Here is a 12,959-nt window from a genome sequence, read left to right on the forward strand (position 1 = left end):
GTATTTTAACTTATTTGGAAATTATCTTTATATTCAATGAATATCCACCATTTTATTTAATTTAGCAAAACTCCAAGGGTATAAGTTACCAAAAAGATTTGGGAGGTTATTTTTAAGTAGACAATTATAATACAAAACAAAGCTAGCCATCATCAAGTTATTTCCTTTTAGCTGTTTTTAAGCAAGTGAATGTTAGGCTGTCATCACAAAAGCAAGACTCTTAAAAAGTTAAATACATGGGTTTGCTTTTTCACTGCTGTGCTTGACACACATGAAGTAATGGGTACTGCATTTTCACTTGCAAATTTCTTCTTAGGTTAAATTCATAATTCTATAATCTTATACATGTAGAAAATATTTTGTGTTAGTTTCTAAGAGTTTAAGGAATACCTAACAGTTAACAAAAAACCTTGAGATGTACAGAGGAAGAAAAGGAGAAAGGAGAACACTTGGTTTTCAGAGGAAGAACAATCCATGGATTGGGGAGTGCAGTTTCTGGAGAAAACTGAAAGTGCATGCTCACCCTGGCATGGGGAGAGCTGGTATGTATTCCTTATGGGGTCAGTCTTACCTACATATTGAGCAGGTTTGGGGAAAATCTGTAAGTATCCATGAGGTAATCTTGCCGCCCAACCAGGTTCATTTGCCTACTGTCTAAGAAGCCAATATGCTGAGTCAGCAGGTTTTACTGCAAAGAAAGTGTCTTTATTACTCATAGCGCTAAGCGGGGAGATGGGAGAAATTTCTCAAGTCCGCTTCCCTGAGAATCTGGGACACAGGGTTTTTAAGTGTAGTTTGACAGGCAAGGGATTAGGCAATTCGGTTTATTAATTGGGGCAAAATTGTAGGGGTGTAGAAATCATCTCTTTGTGTTTCAGTTCCTGGGGTCACAATTCCAGTTAAGTAGGTTTCTTGGTATGGCCCGCTGGTCCATTGGGTGGGTCAACCAATCCACTGGAAGATATCTTAAAAACTATCTTTAGGTTTCCAAAAGGTAAAAGTTAGGATGAAGGAATAGTAACATATTGTCTTGGTGTTATTATTTAATAATTGCTATTTCTTTCCTGTAATTAAGCAGAAAGCAGCTCCTGAAAAACATCCCAAAATAACTGCAGCTGGAAAATTTCCCAATGGACCGTAATAGACTACATTTCCCCCACTTTGCAGTCCTGCCACAACTCCTATTGGACAGAAGACTGGTTTTATAAACATTCTTTATTGATAAATAACTATAGACCTAAGTCAGTTTCATCCAGTTTATAGAGATTGTGCACAAATTATCTTTGTGCTCTATACTTCACCGTTAGCTATAAAGAGCCAAATTCTACCTAATTATAATGCTAAACACCCCCTCCAAAGTGAAAATAGAATGTATGTTACTTATATGTTTATTCTTTGTGTACACATCTGACTTACTGAAACAGCCCTTCAATAATGGAGTATGAGGCGGAAACGGTGGTAAGGGCCTAGCTAAAATAATGCACAGGCCTAGTTAAAAATAATAATAGCAATTAGCAACTGTCCCCATGTAATTGCCACTCCCAAGCTACACAACTGGTCGTCATAAAGATTCGAAACTTCTTCCCCATAGCTGGTGTCGATTCCTAACTTTTTCCATAGATAACATCACCTTTTTGAAACCTAAAGGTAGTTTTTAAGGTATCTTCCAGGCCCCACATTCCAGTTGATTGGTTGACCCACCCAGATCAATGGTCTATACCAAGAAATCAACTCAACTAGAACTGCGACCTCAGGGACACAGTAGAAAATGATTTCTATACCACTGTAATTTTATCCCAATTAACAAACCTAACAAAATCACTTGCCTGCCAAACTATCCTTAAAAACGCTGTCCCCTAAATTCTTGGGAAAGTGGATTTGAGAAATTTCTCCCATCTCCCCCATTAGCGCTGTGTGGAATAAACTTTCTCTGCCATAAAACCTGCTGACTTAGCATATTGGCTGCTTCTTGGGCAGTGGGCAAACGAACCTGGTTTGGTGGCAACAGTATCATGTGAATAAATCTGTAAAGACCAAGGAGTCCTGGATCATAAATTCTAGTGAGAATTCTAAATTCATTAGCAAATTTCTAGGGATTTCCTCTGGGACAGGGAAATCTTTCATTGTTGCTCTGTACTTAATATTTTGACCAAGATTTAAAAGTGGTTGAAAAAGCACACGTGGTTGATCTGAGGACTTAAATTTATAAGGTATTTGTCTAGCTTTCTTTTTGTTTTTGGAACGGGAAGGTAACCTTCTAAACTTTGCATTTGCCTTTTGTCAGGAGTCTTTGAGAGAGGAAATTTTTGATTTCTTTACTCTTTTAGAAGCCTCTGCATGCCAATCAAAAATACATTCCACTTCTAACAACAGGTCTGTTAAACAACTTTAGACAAAATAAATTTAACAGAATTTATTTCAGTAAAGAACAATTCATGAATCGGGTAGCACTCAGAGCCAGAAGAGATTTAGAGAGCTCTGCTCTGCAATATGGGTCATGAGTATTTAAAGACAGAACACAGTAGTAAATTACAGAAATAGCTTGGTTGATTATGGTTAGGTTTTTGCCTTTTACAGATGGTCAAATCTGTTGGCTGTCTGGATTGGCTGAAGTCCAGCAGCTTGTGATTGACTGAGATCCAGCTATCTTTTACAAAACAATACTTCTAAGTTAAGTTTCGATTCACTTACCTACTATGTTAGGTTGCATTTCATTACGTGGGAACTGGAAGTATGGAGACAGCCTCAGGCCAAATTTAATTTAACATCTCTTTTACAAGCAGGATCAATATTTCTTTTAATATTATATTCAAGAAAAATAAGAGTGTTGTGTTTAATATATATGTTATCTATTAGTGTTATATACATATTTAAAATGAAATCAAATAGCATGCCATTCATCCATAACTGTTAGGAACAAACCATATAGCTTGTTCACTGGGTCTACCTATTCATATGTTAATTGAAAGAGTGACTGACATTTTGGGCTTCATCACATATAGCTAGAGAAGATATTCTTGGATGGGGAAAACTCACACATTCTAAATCACATCATGTTTTTGAACATCTCTTGGGCCCCTGAAATAATCTATAATCAGTTATTGTTTCTTACAAAAAATAATGTTTATAGTATGATGTATTCTTGGTTTTTTTTTTGTTGTTGTTTTTGGAGAGAGAGTCTCACTCTTTTTGCCTGGGCTAGAGTGCCGTGGCATCACCCTAGCTCACAGCAACCTCAAACTCCTGGGCTCAAGGGATCCTTCTGCCTCAGCCTCCCGAGTAGCTGGGACTACAGGCTTGCACCACCATGCCCAACTAATTTTTTCTATATATTTTTAGTTGTCCAATTAATTTCTTTCTGTTTTTAGTAGAGACGGGGTCTCGCTCTTGCTCAGGTTGATCTCGAACTCCCGAGCTCAAACAATCCACCCGTCTCAGCCTCCCAGAGTGCTAGGATTACAGGTGTGAGCCACCACGCCCGGCCTATTCTTGGTTTTTGAGATGAAATATTTACTAAACCACCCTTAACAAAGATCTTTTAACAAAGATATTTGGATAATACAAAATATTAGTATTTTGTTCCAATTCCTATCAAGCCATGAGTTCCTTTCTGATACGGGAAAAATAATTATTTCAAGAAAGCACATTTCAGCTTGCCTATGACCAAATAATAGTCCACTGCAGTGATGAAAGCAAGTTACATGGAAAGGATAAATAGCAGTAAAAGTAATAACAAATTATGTAAAGGACATTTACTTGATTGATGTCTGCATAACATTCTGCTGGCAAACATATTCTTGTTGAGAAAATGCCATAAACTAAAATTCTTCTACTGACTTTTGAAAGTATCAAGGCCTTCATGAGTCAAATGATCCATGGAAAGTGACTCCTTAAAACAAATTCTGTATTAGGGGTAGGCAATAAGCTCGATAAGCATATGTGATTAAGTCTTCTTTTGCTTCTTTATAATTTTTCTGATTACTGGATGTGACTAGAAATTTTGGGAATATATAGCCACAGACAATGAGGAATGACAATAGTTAAATAAATGCAAGGAGAAAAACCAATACAATATATGAAAATGTACCATTTTCCTCTATGTGACTAATCCACTAATTGTGTAAGCTCCCAAAGACTTTTAGGACCAAAGGAGTCAATTTTCTGATTTTTCAGGACTTATTTAACAACGCTGATTTGCTATCTCTCATAAAGTGTACCTCATTATCTCTGAAATTTGCATAATCATAGAATGCTTGATTAAGGGAGGGAAGCTTTGAGTATAATGGATATGCATGCATGATTAGCTGTAGGAGGGGATCTGTAATTATGTGGTGTATAAATATACATCTATATACTTTAAATCTTCACAATAAACACAACAAAAGTCTTGACATTTATTTTAAAATTCTTCCAGTCATAACTTCTAAAAAGAAAAACAGCAGTACATTTAGAAGAACCAGGAAAGGTCTTGATTTCAATCTTCCAGAGGGTAAATTCACAGTATAATGTAAAATTAATATTCACTATAAAAAATATTAGTGAATTTTGGAAAGGCAGATGGAACTTTTTGTTCTCGGGTATTGTTGTGATATGAGACTTGAATATCCCAATTCGTTAGGGATGCAGAGAGAACACTGATAGATGTATGTCTTAAATCTCTGTAGTTCACGCCAGTCTAACTGCATTAAAAACTGATACATTCTTTATATACCTTTCCCCTCCATTACACTACACCCTATTATACAAATACCCATAAACCCACACCACCTCATGACTGCTTCCAAATATTAATATCAATATCAACTTAAAAAACTCTCTAATTGTATAAAAATGATAAACTGCTATTAAATCTATTCCCACAATAGACTTAAAAAGTCAAGTAACTAAATTCAAATTTCAACCTAACTCTAAATACCTTAAGAATCATAACAGAAATAAGAAATTTCTTTTTATGAGTCAAAAATTTTCCATGCCCTAGATGACGAGTATTAATCTATTTATTTGAATTCAGTCTGTAATATATTTTACTATTTCTAAATATTGTTTCACGAAACATGTGATACAGTGTTTTTGTATTACATATAGTAAGAAAGAAAACTGACAACCACTGATAGCAAAAACCTTTCTTTTCTAACTGATTCTGAGACATTTCACCTGTGATAATTTAAAAAATACTTTTTTAAACAAATTTGTTCTACAATGTAAAATATATTTTAAAAATTATTTCTTTTTTAATATAGATTTCTTTTTGAAGAAAGAAAAGCTACTCTACATATTTAATTAACTGACTTGCTTCCCTTTCTATTATTATGAACCACATATTACTTAGTTCTCAGCAGTCCAATATTTTACTGAAACAAACTTAAGAAAACCTTAAATGTCATCTTAGTTTCCCACCTCATAAAAGGATTCCTGTAATTTGAAAAGGAATAGTGAATTTCTTGCCAGGTCATTAAGGTGATTCTCTGGAGTGAGCTGATGCTTATGGTTTATGAAAAGCCTTATGTGCAAAATCAACAACCAGTACGAAGAAGGCCGAGAATAAAACACCTCTAGTTACCAAATGCAATGCTAATTAGATCTGTGATCTTATACAATTACTATAATGCTTATCTAGCTGAAGGGGAAATATTGTTTTAATGTTATAAAATAATGAGCAATGAATCAAATTAGTTTTATTCCATCTGCAGTAACCACGTTTTTATAAAGTTAATATTAATAATAATATTAAGAAGAAAAAGATGGAAGAAGGAAAAGGTGAAGGAGAAATTAAAAGTAAATGAGACGGTTATCCCCAATAAGGACAAAATCAAATATAAAACACAAAAATTTCAGATTACTTAGTTTATAGTATTTTCTTTTTTGGGGTAATTTTTCTTTAGGCACTATGCAATTATACTTTTTGTGAGTAAAGTCGTTTAATTCTCATGTCATCTTCATATGCAGCCATTGTTATACCTGTATTACAGGTAGGAAAACTACAGCTTCAGTAAGAAACATTGTATTAATAGTTATATATCTCATTTTATTGTAGAGCTTGATTCAATACCTATCTCTGTCAGACTCTAAAGTTCGTGCTCTTTCACTGTATTTTTCTGTGCATTCTTGGATGGTGTCAATCCACGGCAACTTATTTTAGTAAAGTAAATCATAACTTCATATTTTTTCCACTTCACCATCAGATGAAACTCAATGAACTCACCTAAATTTTTCGTCCTAAATTGTCAGTCATGTATAAAAATACAATTTGAAAATGTTAAAAGTGAATAACAAACTACAGCAAACTATTTTTACTGTAATAACTAATGTGTTTTATGGAATATTAGTTTTGTGTGATATTTTAAAGAATCTATCAGCATTGGAAAACTGTCTTCTGTCTGAATCAATAGGCTTCTAAAATTTCTTACAGTGTTTTTACTACTTAACCTTCAGATCCCTTAAAAGAGTAATAAGTGTAGGAAGATGGCAAAATTATAATTAAAAGTCCTTTCTATTGCTTGGGAGTTAAAATAATTCTTCAAAATTAAAATTGTTACTTATTAAGACCATATGCTGCACAAGATATTCTTGTTGATGTCAACAGGAGTTCCAATGAGGACGTGTGCAACATATGGGCCTAGCATTTTGTTAATTAAAAACAATGTTTTGCTACATTGATGTGTGTTCCAAAGAGAGATTCCTAGAGCATAACACCAAGTTGCTGAGTTCAGTGTTTTAGGAGGCTGGCAGTTATACAGTTCAGTGCTAGATTTGAAACACAGAGATGTAACTTTAATGTTGTACACAAACATTCTATTTTTAAGTATCATAGAAGACCTTGAAAATTTTCTTTGTGATAGCTGGAATTAATTCCAAGTAATTCCCCAGTCTACTGAAAGTTGATTACTAAACTATAAAGATTAGAACTGAGGACTGAACATTTACAGGACACATTTTAATGTAAGTATACGTAGGATATTTGTGGTAGATTTATTGCAAAAATCATCCCAATTCTCCACGTCTCTCAATATCTGCCACTGCATTGTAACTTTGCAGCTCCTACCCACAAGAGCTGTCTGTTTCTCTACACGATGAATCTGAGACAGACTTTTGACTTGCTTTGGATAAGAAAGTATGGCAAAAGTGATGACGTTCCAATATCAAATCCAGGTCTAAAATCTTTATTGCTTTCTTCTCTTTCTTTTCTTGGATTCCTGCCTGATCTAAACTGCTGGATTTGGACCATGTGTAACAGATCCAAATCAGTCTAAAACCCCAGAAATCTGCAAGAGCCTAGCAGGGATTAATAAAGCTTCATTTCTAACCTGTAGATGTGTGGGTGAGAACCAACTTGAAGGGTGGCTCAGCAGGCCTGTAAACTTGTGGGCAACAATAAATGCTTATTGTTTAAGCCACAGAATTTTGGAGTGGTTTTGCTATGCAGCACAGTTGTGGTAATATATATCTACAACATACTTCTTCTCCCTCAAATAAATGGCACATGACTTCTTGAATTAGCATCAGTTAAAAACAAAAAAAGAGAGAGAGAGAAAAACAATGCACGAAGAAGACTAGTCATGTAGAATCCAAAACTAGGAAATATGATCCATAGTGATTATGTGTATATACTACTGTGAGAAGGGCCATGAAGCAAGAGTATAATTGTTTATTGCACAAGTTTTGGATTCAGATAGATCTACGTTCTAATCTTAGTGTCACCATTTATGGACTGCCTCTATCCTTCTACGTCAAATGGCTCTTCTGTTCCCTCCTGAGATAGACACTGATTGTTGCTGTTGCTGCTGCTGTTGACTAAATACAAATAAGTTGCCCCATGTACATTTTCAAAGAGAAAATGATATTTAAATAATTCATAGTTGGTCTTGGCTTTTGCCAATATAGAGTATTGATGTTAAAGGCAGAAGATATCTTTTCTACTTGGGGCTTAACTGTTGGATATCATTAGAAAAAGAAAATATATGAATGAAAGACGCAAGGCTTGAGTTGTATTTGATAAAAGCAATTATAGAAAATATATATTGTTAAAACGCTCTGTATTATATATGAATGTGGAGCCTATGAAGTTAGCTTAATTTGGGGAAAAAATTTCTATTTCATCAGGGAAACCAAAGACACAACACATATACCAAAAGTAATTACTTTTGCTCTTACAATAACCCAAGCCAATCACCAATGATGATAATTTCTATTCTGCGTAAATACATAAGTGTCATTCATTTGTCTTGAAGCAGCAAGAGATACCTTAGAAGATCATCTAAGTTAAGTATACTACATTTTTAGATGCAATGCATGGCAAATGCATGTAACTTACTCATATGTTCCACAGAATAATTTCAATGTGATATGCAGTTTTTACTGAAATTCACTGACACCTGAATAGGTAATCTGTACAAGAGTGTGAGCATGTGATTTCAACTGCTTGGCACAATATGGAGAAGAAATGTTGATATTTTGTTCCTTCAAACTTCTAGTTGTTCAGGGCAAGATTTTCAATGAACTAAAACTTAGAAATAATAAAAATCTGAGACAAAGTTTTATCAGAATCATATGAGTCTACAACATAAGAAGTCAGCAGGAATTGAGAATGAAAGTGATGGGGGACCAAAGGTGTTAATACCACAATGGATGCAAATTAATTTAAAGTTAACTTACGAAAAGATTTATTGAACCTCTGCTAGAAGCCAAAATTAGCAATATATGTCAAGGCACAAAACTTTCCATTTATTCTGGACCGATCAAATGACCTATGTGATATTTGTTTCCTCTCTCTCTCTCTCCCTTTCTCTTTCTGAACAGATAACTTTGATAAGATAGCTCATGTGCCTGCTATCTGGTATTTGAATAGGAGGAAACCACTTTCATTCATAGCATAGGTTGGTTTCCCCAAATGTTGTTTGGATCAGAAAGGTCAAAGAATCAAAAAAACATTCTTCTAAGACATTTTCCAAGATTTATTATCTCTAATTGACCCTCAATCTTCAGTGGACTACAGCAGTTTCGCTGTATAATGAGTTCCTGGACCCATGCCCTTATAATAATTCAGTATACAGAAAATATCTGCACATACATCTGGCAAGCATCCAACACACAAAACAAATAGGTCTTCTGGGGGTATCCAAATATAGTTTCAGAAAAGAGCTATTAATTTATCTTAGCAATTCCCCAACTTAAAATAGAATTTTTTTGTATATCTTATTTGTTATGACTTTTGGAGATCCTAGATGTCAAAACTTTCTGGCTATTGTGGTTAAATTGTTTTGGATAAAGTATATTTATTCAAGAGATTATGTTGAATTTATTACTTTCTATTCATTAATATATGAAACATACCTGTTCTTCACATCTCATAATTGCATATCTAATCAATTTTTAGTGTTCATCTTATATTAATAATAATGTTGATTTTTTGGTCTCAACTAAATTAATAGTGAAATGTGTAATATATATTAACATCATAGTTTGTCTCTTCTAGGTGAAAATTACATATATTGAGCACTTTAACTCTCAGATAGGAATATATAATGCCTGATGAAAGGAAAAAATAATTAGTTAAGATGCTCATGTTATGCTTTGGAACATTAGTTATTCATTTTTCTTTGCAAGACAAAAATAAATATATATGCTTATGAATTTAAAAGACCCATCAGAAAAAATTGCCATGGAATCAAAAGTTCTATAACTTACCTTCATAGAATTAAGAAGTCAGAGTCATCTATTCCTTCACATGTCTATATTTGACTTCAACAAATGCATAAACTTTGCCTTGGTCAAATTACAAGAGTTTTGGACTATAAAAGTTAGTCCTACACTATCAAGCGAATGTTTGTATCAAACCATGTATTCAGTGATGGGAAATTCAGTTCCATGTATTCAGAACATTAGTGTTTACTTGAAACAGGTGACAAATATATTAGAATGAACACAAGACTTGCGATTGAAATTCTAGCTTCAATTCTCAAATCTCTGAGATTTTCAGCAAGTTTTCAATTACTCCAAGCCTCTGTTACTTAGGGGAAAATCTCAATCTCAAATTGTAAATTTGTGAGTATGTGTTATGTTCTAGCTTATTGGAATAATTATTCAATTATTTTAATAATCCAAACAACTTAACTGGTACTCTATAAGTAATCAATAAATGTCAGTTCCCCTATATCATAAGATATCTAGCTTATGATATATATTATTATGATTATTATTATGATATAGATTATCTTATGATATAGATTATTATCTATACAAGATAGATTTCATATAATATCTATCTATTTTTCCCAGAAGTGCATGGAAAGACTAAAAATCTAGGAATTAGTCTGATTGTAAAAGAATTAGTGAAATGAAATGCAGATAAATATTGCTATTTGCAAGCCTAGTTTAGTAAACCCAATGACTACAATTTGGGTGAAGAATGAGCAAAAGAGTGCTTCTTCAGAAAGGAAGCGTTTTGGAATTAACACCTAACAAAACTTTCACTTTTTTTCCTTGCAATTTATTTTGTTATATACATATTCATATATTTAATTTCAGATCTATAACTATCTTAAGAAAAAAATAGTATTTGAATTTCCTCAACGAGCCACTCACATATCTACAACAATATAGGACTTAACAAATTCATTTTATTCAGGATATTGTAGCTAACTTAAAATATTTTCCTAGGTGGGATCAGTATTTTCCTGTTATTTTTGCAAGGCCTCCCCTTTCACCCAGGGCAGGGAATTGGTTTGGTTCTGGATTAGTCAACTGTATCGCTGAGAGCTGTATCCATGGTTCTCCTGTATTAACCATGTTTATCAAGATTCCAGAGTTGCTGGTGGTGCTGTGGGAAGGGTTAGAATTGGAAAGTCTCCCTGAATACCTAGCCATGCAAACCAAAAGAACACCTGGGCAGTAGTGATGAGAAGGACAGCCGGGTATTTTGCAGCTTGGTCCAGTCAGGAAAAGGAGAATTCAGGACAGCAGAACCAGAGGCAGAAGGAAGAAAAAGGAAAAGAAAAGAAAGAAGAAAAAAACAAAGAAAAAGGATTACAGAATGGCAACCTCTCACTTGGGTATTTCAGCTAAAGCATTTTCATTGTACCAAATAAAACCAGTGTTACAAGTACCACACCTCAGTAAATATCAGCCTAAAATATGTCATTCTCATTTTTAAAAAATCAAATGATTTTCTTTCACAAATTTTCATAATAGTATAGCTGTTTCCCCATCATAAGCCTAGTAAAAATAGATGGGAGAAAATTAATTTCTTATATATTTCCTCTCCCAAATTAGGAATATAAGAAACTGGATAAAAATTGGCTACATAGAATTTGTTTTAAATGTTTTAGATGCAGATCTTAAATGGTGGCAGAATAGAATTCTCAGCATACCATTAGCATAACTTTAATTCCCCTGTGGGCTTCCAGCTGAAAATAAACTCCAGTCAGTTCCCTTATCTCTGTTTCCAATAGAAGAGAAAGATAGCTAATCTTTCAGTGCAATTAGGTATGAAAAAAGATCAAGCCTTTTGCTAAAAGAACCAGATATCTCCTGCCAGAAAATTTATCTTTAAGGGTTATCGGAGTTATTGTAAAGCCTTTCCCCAAATATAAGAACTAGAGGACTCTCTCAACTGCCTTTGAGGAGACATAACTGGAGTGGCCTGACAATAGACTAAATTGTGAAAGACAAAACTGGTCTGACCACAATTATCTTGGATTAAGAAAAGGTAAATACAATGTGTGAATCTGTGTGAAATAGCAAATGCTTCCTTTTCTCACAGAAGATCAATCAGCCTTAACGTAGGGAATATCCTAATTCGTTAGTCAAATTATCTTACAACAGTGGTCCTTAGTCCAGTTTCATAGAGCAGCATCTCCCATACATTCCATGCATCCCAACCACACTGAGGGTTTCTAAAACAGCTTGTTGTATGCCACTGCAGATTTTCTGATTCTAGCAAGTTCCTAGGTGATGAGGATGCTGCCGGTTTCTGGTCCACACTTTGAAAACAACTATCCTAAATCCAAGATGCTGTTGAGTGGGTTCAAATCTTCAGATATGTAATTTTCAAGATTTATTGGGTATTGCTACTTTCCTCATGTGGACAAAATCAAATGAAAATTATAAGAACAGAACTAATATTAACAATGGAGTAAAAATATTCCTTAAGGCTAGAGATAAAGGTTACAGCATATTGCTTTTGCGCTAAAGGTACGAATGCCCTATTATTTTAGTAGGTACAACTATTTTGATGAAAAATAAGAGCTTTTAAAACACAGCTGTAAGATTTCTATTAATAAGAAAATACAAAAGTTATATAAAAGTGGTATTACTACTTTGCATAATGTATTATTCCTTAGAAATTATATCACAAAGTACAGTTCACACTGTAGCTGGGGAATTTGTTAAACATCAGGCTCTTGGTATGCGCCCTTAGATGTTAATTATTATGGGTCACCTCTGGCCCCCAGAATTTATTTGTTTAATATGTAGTCAAGTGACTCTTGTGAAGGGAGCTAGCAGAAAATATTCTGGGATATATTATCCCTAAGTAACACTGTGAGTTAGAAGAATGAGTCAGGTTGTTCTTCCATTTTACTGATGGAGAAATATATCAGGACAGATAATGCTTTGCCTGCTGTCCTACTGTTGATATATGTTAGTTTCAGAACTTAAACTTAAAAAAGTCTTTTGACTTTGAGTTCTATGTTTTCGTTCGCCATATCACGTTATCTTAAAAAATATGAGTGAAAGCATACGTAATATTCGAGGGGTATCAATAAATCGAAAATATTGATACAATATTATTTATTTGTTTGTTTTTGTTGTTCTTGTTTTTGAGACAGAGTCTTGCTCTGTTGCCCGGGCTAGAGTGCCGTGGCGTCGGCCTAGCTCACAGCAACCTCAGACTCCTGGGCTCAAGCGATCCTTTTGCCTCAGCCTCCCAAGTAGCTGGGACTACAGGCATGTGCCACCATGCC

This window comes from Propithecus coquereli, unplaced genomic scaffold (assembly GCF_000956105.1).
Source record: "Propithecus coquereli isolate 6110/MARCELLA unplaced genomic scaffold, Pcoq_1.0 Scaffold216, whole genome shotgun sequence".
Lineage (NCBI taxonomy): Eukaryota > Metazoa > Chordata > Mammalia > Primates > Indriidae > Propithecus > Propithecus coquereli.